This window comes from Ips typographus, unplaced genomic scaffold, assembly GCF_016097725.1.
Source record: "Ips typographus isolate SLU unplaced genomic scaffold, UJ_Ityp_2.0 IpsContig31, whole genome shotgun sequence".
Taxonomy (NCBI): Eukaryota; Metazoa; Arthropoda; class Insecta; order Coleoptera; family Curculionidae; genus Ips; species Ips typographus.
Genome location: NW_028098571.1, coordinates 154,717 through 167,037, shown reverse-complemented (window position 1 = coordinate 167,037; position 12,321 = coordinate 154,717). Strand labels below are relative to the sequence as shown.

Genomic DNA, 12,321 nt, shown 5'->3' with positions numbered 1-12,321 from the left:
TCCTAATGACAATTACGTCAAATCGTCATATTTTGATCTAAAGAAGATCACAGTACCTTATTGATCATAGGCTTACTGTACACTCTGTAGAATACCTAACTTTGCGAAATAATATTGTAGTACCTGATGCTCTTCCCGAATCTGACCTGATCAGAAATATTGAATAAATAGTGTAAAGATTTGTGATAACTATCCATGCGATAAGTGATTTTAGTGAGTTTTGATACTGTTAATGATAAAGAAAAAAATTGTTTTTTTAATCAAATTTACGAGTGTTAGGTTATTTTTATTCATTCATGCTGTGTTCAATGACATAGATCACAATTGCTAATTTGGATATGAAGTTGCCGACAGAAATACTTGCAGGATTGTTGATGTTGGTGACATTTGACCTCGAGACGATCCTTTCGCGGTTCTATGCGCGTCAAACATTTGTAGTAAGGCCGTTTTGCTTCATGATCCACATTTGGAAATTGTGTACACAGCAACTTATGCCTGAAATAAAAACTAGTTTACTTTCAATTGCCAATCAACTTAAATGTAATTTGTTAGAGGACAGAATACCTATGACTGTATGTATATTTATTAAAGTGTCTCGATATCTAAAATTTGATAAAGTCCCACAAGACCCTTTCTGACCTGTTTTTTTCAACAGATATGGTAACCATAAGATCGGTGGCCACCCACATACATCTTCAGTTGTAAATAAACCTCAATTCTGTTATTAAACAAATTAATGCATTTCAGCCATGTAAACACGGATATAATAATTTTTAAGCTTGTGTTGAGCGGTTTTGCTTTAGAAAACACTGAATAAGAAAAAATACACAAAAAAAATATCAGAAAAATATGAAGTAGAGTTATATTCTGCTCGACAAATGCCCGAATTAATGTAATCATTACATACCTTGGTTGTAAACTCTACTCTAGTGCGTTGCAAAAGAATAACCTGGCCCTATCTAGACCTGTTGGTAAACTATATATTATATAGATATACTAAATATTTGACATTTAGTGTATGATCGAAAAAGCGGTGGGTAACAATGGAACTGTATATCGTCCTAACAACACTGATAAACATTAAGATTTTTAACGCGGTAAAAACCGGGAATTCATTGATGTGAACAATAGTTTCTTCAAAAATAAATTGATCTGATTGAATGATAATGGCAGGTTTCTATAAATGAGTGCATTTATAGAAATTATGCATTTATTTTTGTGAGTGCATCACAATAAAACTGAAACCCAAGAAACTATGAGGAAAATAGTGAAAAATACTGATTACACGCGACGCACAGTGGTAAATCCACTCTATATGGACATAAATTAATTTTTTTTGGTCTACTTTGAGTTTTTTTCTGGGCACTTTAACTGTGATGGTCGCCTCTTTGTATATGTTTTTAAGTGGATATACACTTTATTAGAGATAAATCGGAAGGCAAATTTCCAGTTTAAATTTCGTTCCAATTCGTTATTTAATTAATTGATTGTTACCTTGGAAGTTAAGTTACAGTGGAAACAACACTTTGTAAATAACATGTTACTTCTTAGTTTCTTTAGAGACATATTCTTGTACATATTTGACATTTTGTATGGTTAACTTAAACTTTGTTTTGTTCGTTTGGCACCTATTTAATTTTTAAAGAAAACTTTGCTTCAAGTTAATTACCACCTAGATCACCAGATATGAGGCTTCTAGATCATTAACAAAGGGTCACTTAAAAAATAAGGTATGTGCAACAAAACCGAAAAATTTCATTATTTAAAAAGAAGAATCATGGATTAATGCATCTTATAACACGCGACATTTTACAAAATACAAATACATATTGTCTACGAAAATATGTATTTTAATTCAGGCACATTTTTAGCATTCAATCAAATAAAAAATTGATATTTACTTTAAAATGTAGTTTTCTTTAATAATTAATAGCTGCCAAACTATTCAAGTAAATCATTGTAGATTGTGTAGATCGATCTACAACACAACCATACAGCATGTTACAAGAAATGTGACCAGAATGAGAGACCGAATCAGAAAATGTCATTGAAACATAGTAATTCAATAAGAAAAAACTTGACATCAATTCATTGCTAACTTGTGGCCCAGTAAATTCATTAATCGGGCGATTATTGGTATGGAGAGAAAGAAATGAACGATATATGGAAGAATGCATGGATGCTAGGGTTGCTTTTGGGGGAGGTGGAATTACAGTTTGGGGCGGGATTATGAGGAATGGAAGAACAGATTAGTCTATTTGATTGAGGATAGTATGAATGCGCATAGGTACAGGGATATGTGTATACGTGATATCGTTGTGATCCCTTTTCTCGAAACTTTGGGAACGGTTTTATCTTAAAAGTGATGGGAAAGAACACACAGCCTTCTCCACAAAAAATTTATTCAAGCCCCCCAAAAATGTTAGAGGGGCCGCTCGACATATATAAATTTTATTTTTTTTTTTTGTTCTGTTAGCTTCGTGCAACCGGACATTTGTTAAAATTTTAAGATGATTGAACTTTTAATCCTAAATTCTAAGGGTCGCCCCGACCTAAACACATAATGTGAATTATTTAGTTTTAGTTTTTTTCTCCATAATAAGATTTTTTAAGCACAACAGTAATGTTTGGCCTTACGGCATACTAATTTTTTAAACTTGGGTCTTGCTGTCTCCCCTTTGAAGAAAGACAGCCGGCGTTTCACCTTGTCATATGGGCTCCTGAAGATGGGTACTTATGTGCCCGAAACATATGTCGAGCGGCCCCTCTAACATTTTTAGGGGGGCTTGAATAAATTTTTTGTGGAGAAGGCTGTGTGTTCTTTCCCATCACTTTTACACTTACACCTCCACTTTGAGAAAAAATTAACTACTACTTCACATCGGTTTTATCTTAATTGACGACAATGCTCGTCCACATCGAGCCAGAATCGTACAAGAAGTTTTGAGAGAGAACAACATCGAACGAATGGAGTGGCCTGCAAAGTCACCGGATATGAACGTAATAGAGCACGTATGGAGTAGAATGAAATTGAAAATAAATGGCTCAGAGCATTAATTTCAAAATTTGAATGAGTTGGCAGAAATGGTGAGGGTTGAATTGGAGGCAATTCCCCAAAATTTTATTGCAAAGTTGGTGGATAGCATGCCAAGAAGGGTTGCGAAGTTGCAACAAACTGCGGGGGGGCCGACAAGGTATTAAGAACAAATGGGTTTGTAGTCCGCAAAGTCATCGGATATGAATGCTGTGGACTTGGTTTTTTTAAATTAAAAACCATTATTTTCGATTAAATTTACCGAATAAAAATACATGTTTTATTTGTATGGTAAAACATTTGATTTATCTTTTGTATGATTTTTTAACTCACTCTGTTTATAAAGGTTCGCGGTTTATAAATATTCACCTAAAATGGGTGAGTTGAAATGTAATTTTGCTAATCTTGTTTTAAATTCAAGTAGTATTCATTTCATTGTAACAAGAGAATTAAAAAGAACCATTCTAAAAAAAAAAATTCATAAATATTGTAAACGGCCCTTAATCGCCAAACTGTCGAAAACGTCTAGAGATATGAATTGGGTTACTAAAAAAATAGTGTGCTTCTCTATTCAATATCATTATTTTCCATTAAAATGACTGAACATGCTAAGATTTATGATAAAACATATGATTTTCAAGAAGAGGTGGAGTTCTTAGGGTATCGGTCTTGAGGAGGGCTCGAATAATTAAACTTTGAAGCTACCAAGCTTTCGGAATTTTATTTGATTCCTTCATCAGGGCTGAAAAATTACAGTCCAAATTAGTCACGCAAAACAGTCTGACAAGTTGAGTCACATTTTGTTGGAAGATAGTTTACTTACTGCTACGTGTTATATTATGAAACATGTGGTCCCAGCGTAACATTAAAATTTGAATTTGAGAATTCCTCATTGAAAACACACAGATAGCGCCCACAGCCAGTTGTCACTCATTATTATTGTTAAAAACTTTAAAAAATTGTTAAAACTAACATCACAATGTTACACAAAAACTTAAGACGTAAAATTAGACGATATTACACATTAAAAGACTAATTATTAATTTCGCATGTGATCTTAATGCAAGGCAGATTCGAGAAGCAGTGCTAAAGGTGTAATTTAGACGTCGGATTTGCTGTTATCAGTCAAACGTTCACATTCCATGGATACCTACTATATTGATTATGTTCAAGAAAAAACTGGGTCAATTAGGTTAACCTTGCCCACACTCAGTTAAAAAGGGATGGTAAAGTTACCTGGAGGTTAAGCCTCAAGTGGAAAACCCAAACCAACAAAACCTGCACAAACAATCTACACTCAACCCTTATTTTTCAATTTTTATTTTAATTTTTATTTTATTTTATTTTTCTTTATGTTGTTGTTCTTTCTAATTTATTATTTTTTTATTTTTCATAAAGTTAAGCAAACAAACTGTTTGGGTTTAGAGGTCACTATTAGGTGTCTTCCTCTTACACGACTCCAAGATATTACTGTATATGCTACTTAAGTTGTCTATATCTGATCGTAAGTTAATCGAGGATGTACTCTCATTAATCTCAACCATCTCTAAAAACAATCTCTTAGTGAGATTGCTTTCCCTGTGTAAAATTCTCACTTCGTCAAAATTGAAGCTATGATTGTTCGAAAAGCAATGGTTAGCTAGTGCACTGGTCTGCTTGCCAAGTCTAACATCACTTTTGTGTGCCAATAATCTATTATGTAGGATTCTGGAAGTTTGTCCTATATATGTGGCTGGGCATTGCACACAGTTTATGTGGTAGACAACGTCGGAGCACCTTACCGTTTCCTCTTTGTCTTTCAGCTTAGTAAACAGATCACCAACAGTGATTGCGTTACGCTGGGCTAGCTTTATGTTATCAAAGTCTTTAAACAAACGTGTCACTTGATTGTTAATTAGTGGTATGTATGGGAATGAGCAATAACTGAATTCCTGATTGTTACCTTCAGGTTCTCTCTCTTCACTAGTGGACGTAGAAGGAGAACTAAAAATTAGTTTTTTTAAAAGTTCTGTCGGGTAGGAGTTGTTTCTTAGGATTTGATATAATTTTCTTAGATTTTTCAACTTAAACTGTGGATGGGAAATTTTGTTAATTCTATTTTTTAGGGCTAGGATAAGGTTGACTTTCATTTTTTGGCTGTGGTTCGAGAAGTAATTTATGTAGCGCCCCGAACTTGTAGGCTTCTGATACCAGTCAAGCCTAATAATGTTGTTGTCCCTGCAGACTAAGGTATCAAGAAAGGGCACGCTATTATTCTTCTCTCTCTCTACGGTAAACTGGATATTAGTGTTGTAGCCATTAAAAGTCGCTAGGGTTTCTTCTATCTTATCAATGGGAACGGACGTTATGATGTCGTCTACATATTTTTTAAGGAAGGGGAGTGGGAATGACAATTTTTTCGTGACGTCATCAAGTAGGTCGTCCATTACATACAAAGAGAGAATCGGTGACATAGTAGCCTTCTACGTCCACTAGTGAAGAGAGAGAACCTGAAGGTAACAATCAGGAATTCAGTTATTGCTCATTCCCATACATACCACTAATTAACAATCAAGTGACACGTTTGTTTAAAGACTTTGATAACATAAAGCTAGCCCAGCGTAACGCAATCACTGTTGGTGATCTGTTTACTAAGCTGAAAGACAAAGAGGAACCGGTAAGGTGCTCCGACGTTGTCTACCACATAAACTGTGTGCAATGCCCAGCCACATATATAGGACAAACTTCCAGAATCCTACATAATAGATTATTGGCACACAAAAGTGATGTTAGACTTGGCAAGCAGACCAGTGCACTAGCTAACCATTGCTTTTCGAACAATCATAGCTTCAATTTTGACGAAGTGAGAATTTTACACAGGGAAAGCAATCTCACTAAGAGATTGTTTTTAGAGATGGTTGAGATTAATGAGAGTACATCCTCGATTAACTTACGATCAGATATAGACAACTTAAGTAGCATATACAGTAATATCTTGGAGTCGTGTAAGAGGAAGACACCTAATAGTGACCTCTAAACCCAAACAGTTTGTTTGCTTAACTTTATGAAAAATAAAAAAATAATAAATTAGAAAGAACAACAACATAAAGAAAAATAAAATAAAATAAAAATTAAAATAAAAATTGAAAAATAAGGGTTGAGTGTAGATTGTTTGTGCAGGTTTTGTTGGTTTGGGTTTTCCACTTGAGGCTTAACCTCCAGGTAACTTTACCATCCCTTTTTAACTGAGTGTGGGCAAGGTTAACCTAATTGACCCAGTTTTTTCTTGAACATAATCAATATAGTAGGTATCCATGGAATGTGAACGTTTGACTGATATCAGCAAATCCGACGTCTAAATTACACCTTTAGCACTGCTTCTCGAATCTGCCTTGCATTAAGATCACATGCGAAATTAATAATTAGTCTTTTAATGTGTAATATCGTCTAATTTTACGTCTTAAGTTTTTGTGTAACATTGTGATGTTAGTTTTAACAATTTTTTAAAGTTTTTAACAATAATAATGAGTGACAACGGCTGTGGGCGCTATCTGTGTGTTTTCAATGAGGAATTCTCAAATTCAAATTTTAATGTTACGCTGGGACCACATGTTTCATAATATAACACGTAGCAGTAAGTAAACTATCTTCCAACAAAATGTGACTCAACTTGTCAGACTGTTTTGCGTGACTAATTTGGACTGTAATTTTTTAGCCCTGATGAAGGAATCAAATAAAATTCCGAAAGCTTGGTAGCTTCAAAGTTTAATTATTCGAGCCCTCCTCAAGACCGATACCCTAAGAACTCCACCTCTTCTAGCTAACTAGTCGGTCAAGACTACCCTTCTCGTACATATGATTTTCTTTTAAATTTTTTTTTTGGGTCACCCTGTATTCCGCAGTGTATGTTTTTTACTTAAATTGGGTAGTTTTAAGTGTAAACTTGCTAATCCCGCTCTTCTTCCACAAAAGATCTAAAGAAATTGTTTAATTTGAAACAAGAGAATCAAAAGTAACCACATTTTTAAAATTTTGCAATAAATTTTGTAAACGGCCTTTAATCGCAAAACTGGCGAAAACGTTTAGGCAAAAATTTTTTTTGCGAGAAATGGCGTTGGACAGAATTTTTCATTTTTTGACTACACCTCAGTCACACCCTGTATACTCGGATCCGTGGCACCTTTCAAAAAGATCATTTAGGTCATAAGAAAGAGGAAGAAAATACCTTTTAATTCTCAAAAAAATTATTAGCATCAAGTAAATCAATTTGAAGAAGCAGCCGCTCAAAAAAGAGCAAAAATTTTGCTGTCCCATTCTTTTTGACGAGCAGTTTATTTTTCGAAATAATTCAGGGACTTTTTACACACAGTGTATGTTTATTTTTTTTTAGTTTGTCCGGTAAATTACCAAACGAAATTTTTTGTAATTAAACTACAAATTCCGACCATTTTAGACTAAGCGTCCCGATTTATCTGTATTCAAACGCAGTTTTAATTGATGTGGGATGAACTAATACTAAATATTAAAAAATTATATATGAAATACAGATCTTAACTGATTATCAAACTAAACGCATTATAGTCCTAATATGGGAAATTTTGCAAATATTTAGCACACTTATTTAGTTAATTTAAAAAAATTACTTTGGAGATATTTTAATGAAGTCAATGCCAACTTAGATAGAAACTACTTTATATCTTTTTTAACAAGAAAACTAAATTTTTTCTTACATGTATACAGGGTAATTCAAATTCGACCCTCACCATTGGGATCTCGGAAACTATAAGAGATACGAGAAAGTTTAAATTGGGGCAAAGTTGCGCAATGTAAAGCTCAACCCAATGCAGTTTTAAAAATTTCGATTTTCCGAGTACATCCGAAGATATCCGAAAAAAACTGAAAATTTGATTTTTTGTTTTTATTTATTTCTAATCTTATTTGAAGAGATATTCCAAAACTAAAAGCACCTTTTCATTGCCACTTTTTCTCAGCCATTCGATGATGGATTCAAATTTGCCACACGACGTTTCGTTTTTTGGCAGCCATCATCAACTTTCTTTTTTCTTATGGGCGCCATATTGGATTTTTAGCCCACCAAATAGTACGTTTTATTCTGATTTTAGTGATGTATAATAACTTATGATTTGCTTCATAAATAACAAAATAATTCAATAAAAACTATTTTTACTTTAGTTATTGGCTTTGAGTTAATGGGCCGTTTTAAAAAATGTCATTATTTGACAGTACTTGTCAAACACGATAATTCGGACGGTACAATTCTCTTATTATATATGATACTTCATACAAAACATACTTATAAAAATTCATAAACCTTATTTTATTTTGACTGTATAAAGCCTCCAGAAACTTTATATTTTATTTTATTTTACATAGGTAGGGTGGTCCAAATTAATTATCGGATAATTCAAGGTTAGAAAGTACAGATAAAATAAACTCCAAAGTGTCATAAAAATTGTTGGCACATCTGATATTCCATAATTTCTCCTTGAGGATGCTTGTCTGGATATTTCTTTTCATTTTGCATTTTGCATTGACCAGTCCATATTATTAATTAAAAATTTAAATAATTTGTAAATAATCATTTTAAAATAGTAGCACTTTAAAATACAAGCATCCCAAATACTTTTGAGTTTTTTTGATTAGCTAATTAAAATGGCAAAACTATTTTTTGAGGCACACATTGAGCCACACTTCTCAACCATAGTGACTCTTTGGTGTTTATTTTTTACTCTCCACCCTTTAAGTATCGTACAATTAATTTGGACTACCCTGTATTAATTTTTTAATGTTTCTGTATAAACCAGACATAAATACTGCTCGCGCTTTTAAATTAACCAGATAATTTTTTATTCTAGGATGTTTTCCATAATTACACTAGTCCTTTAGGACGAGTGAAATTTGCAAAGATGCAACTAAGCCACCAAAAAAATTTATTGGTAATTGAAATCTCTCGTGGTACCCCTGATAATTTCAGATTAATAAAAAAAGTTAAATTTTAAACCGTCAAGGCCCTGTATATCCCAGTCTATCAACATTCGGATTAGGAGTGTTTGTGTGAATGGCCATCATTTCACTTTTTACTCTTTAAATGACTGTATTGCACAAAAAATTTTTTTTGTGTTTTTCAGCTTAAAACACAAAAAATATTTTGTATGCATTCTTCAAATTGTATTATATAATCTAGAGACATCGGGTGACTTAGCAGGCTACGAAAAAAGGTCGTCTTTTTAAATGCTATATCTATATTTTTATTTCATAAAAAAATTATATCAAATTTAAAGCGAGACTCATTAGTAGGTATTGCCAAAAATTGTATAATAAACCTACAAGAAACATTAAAAAATAGTCTCTTTTTTCTGCAAGCCACTGATGATATAAAATATAGGAAAAAAATATTTAAAAATATTATATTGTATGAAGTCACACTTTTTACTGGTGTGACCCTGTTACACTTAAATATATATTTCGGAAATAGCCCTTTCGGTTTAATGTAGGTCTCCGTTGACACGAAATTTTTAATTCTACGATTTTCCAGATATCTTAAGTTAGAAAGACCACCCTGTACAGGGTGTATCAGATTTTAATACGCAAACTTAAACTTATAAAGTATATTCCAAAAATGTGTCGTTAAAGAAATACATACCGAGATAGGTTGGGTTAGGTTAGTTAACTTAAGAGGAAAAAAGTTTGAAAACTAAATGTTTGTGGAAGAAAAAAGGGGACCCAAACACCAAAAAAAGAACACTCGGTAGAGTTTTGCAAAATGTTGGCTTATCGAATGGCATAGCATGATAAAATACATATAGTCCAAATTTGAGCTAAATGTCTCAAAAACTGTAAGCAAAAAAACTACAAAAAGTAAAACTTTAACACCCTGTAGTTCTTTAACAAAGCATATTTGAATATAGTTTATTTAGCAAACTGTAGTTATTTTTAAACGTAGAATACGCGGTTTAAGTTTGCGTTTTAAAACCTAAAACATCCTGTATAAGTTTAAGAATGTATATTATATTACATAGACGCCTAAAACTCGGTTAGTAATATAAGCTTTAAATCTAAACCTGTAAAATATGTGAAACTAAATATGTTTCGTTTTATTACCGGTGTCAATATTTCTTAAGTAGTATAAATTGTTAGGTTAGAAAAATGAAATACAGTGCATATAGACTGTTCACGATCTTTTTGGATCATGGAATTTTCCCTGTATAATGAAACAATTTTTTAAACGCCGAGAAAGATTTTTTGGTATGTTATTCAGAGGGACACTGTAAGTTGTCACATTTAAATAAACAATTTTCATTATTTGGCTGATGTATAAAACCAACAGTTTCAAGAACAATAATTGTAGTACGAATTAATTAATAAGTAATAGATGTCTATCATTAAAACACCAATGCTTACTGTCCTCGAAATAACCAATTTAACAAAATAAAACAAGTTATTTAATATATATTAATTTATGAATCTTGTTTAACTCTAAGAAGAAGACACTTGCATTATCGAACATCTCATTATTAGTTGGCAACGCGGCAATGAAATTTAAAGAAATATTTGCCTATAACTTTAAATAAAAATCATTGTCAGAAATATACAGAGGGCAAAATTTCAAAATTCCATGCATAGAGTAGATCTAAGGTCGTGAACAGACTATAAGTAGTATAATAAAGGCTATTTAGTTAAAAACTGCAAAAAAATAATTTAAGCTTTGAATTTCTTTGACCAATTTTATAAATCATTATGTTTTCTTGGTTTTTGGTCAACTTTTCAGGTCAACTCACAATGAAACAGCATTCAAGTCAACATTTTTTTCTTTAATGTGAACGTTTCGGAGTTTATTTAAATCCTTCTTGAACACAAGATTACGGGTGAATAATAGCTAGAAGGTTGTACATTTCAACAAAAAAATAATAAAAAGCTTTTTATAAATAGACTTACCTATCGATAAAAAGCAGCCCACACAAACACACAAAAGTGACAACAAAATTTCGACCATGTAGGCAGCTAAGTATGACATCATATTAGTTTTAATTATTTTTAAATAATTTATTTTAAGGGGTTATATTTTAAATATTTTGGCCATATTGTCAGTAGCTTTGAAAATAAGCAGGCCCAAACTGAACAGTCTATTTGTTGGAACCAAAATTTGTTTATATTAACAACATTCCTGAGATAAAACCTAAAACGCTCTCTACCCCTCCACAATGGCATCAATTAATCACACCAGAATAAATTTTACATACAGGGTGGCGCAAAAGTCCCATATTGTTGTTATTTCTGGTTTTTCTAAAAAAACATCCTTGTATTAAAGATAGGATCATTTGGTCTACAGCATAAAAATACTTCCGACTATACAGGGTGTTGCGTAAGTGCGGGGCAAACAAATTTTTGTTTTTTTTAAATGACACACCCCCTATATTTTTGCATATTGGTACTCCATGTAAAATTCTGCATCTGAATCAGTTTTCCGCTTTCCATAAACTGGTGGCTATTAAACAAAATAATCAAATTAAGGGCAAAACATAAGTATTTGTTATCGGCAATAATTGCATTATTACTTGTAATAAAGTGATCAAAATCGGCCGAAGGGGACTCAAACATGTAAGTAATAGGCTTATAAAATGTTGCGTCATACAAGGTGTTTTGTACATAATGCTAAAGTTAAGAAATTTCTAAGTGTGTTTAATCGATTTTTTCAAATAGAACAATCTGTATCTAAGCATTGCATCTTATACTAATACCAATTTTTTTCAACTTTTATTAAGATGTCGCTATGCCTATCTTCGCTAGTTTGGGGCTATTTTAATTTTCCTGAATTATTGCCTAAAAAACGCGTAAAAATAAATAAATAAATTTAAATATTACTTTCGAAGTTGGCCATGATCACGTTATATGACTATGAAAATATATATGTATAAATAATATTTATATATAATAATCTTTATTTTCAATAGAAAAAAGGCTATCGACCACTTGGTCTTTCTGCCTGTTTACAGTGGGATTTTTTATAGTTATAGTATACATGTTAACTTATTTCTATTTATTTACAATTTATTTACAAAAAAAAAAGTAGTCCTAGTTAAAGTGCTCTAGTAGGGTGGCAGTGGGAAAGAGTTAACGGGATTGTCCGGTTTGTCTTGTTATGCACAGTGGATTTATTATTGTCCAGTTGTTTGGATTATTTTTCCATTTGTTTTGTAGTTGTATAAGTCTGTTATTTTGGTCATGTTTGTACGTTCGTACAGAAGTTGGTTGTATGGGTTGTGTAGTGGGTTTTCTGGGTATCTTAT

At 32.3% G+C, this 12,321-nt stretch overlaps 1 long non-coding RNA gene across 1 annotated transcript; it reads right to left on the bottom strand.

The window, feature by feature from the left end:
- Positions 1-248: 248 nt before the first annotated feature.
- LOC145739501 (uncharacterized) lies at positions 249-11,186 on the bottom strand. The gene is made up of 2 exons (XR_014181053.1): positions 10,970-11,186; positions 249-495 (listed from the first exon to the last, which is right to left on the bottom strand). It is a non-coding gene; the product is annotated as an uncharacterized LOC145739501 (long non-coding RNA).
- Between the last annotated feature and the right edge of the window lie 1,135 nt (positions 11,187-12,321).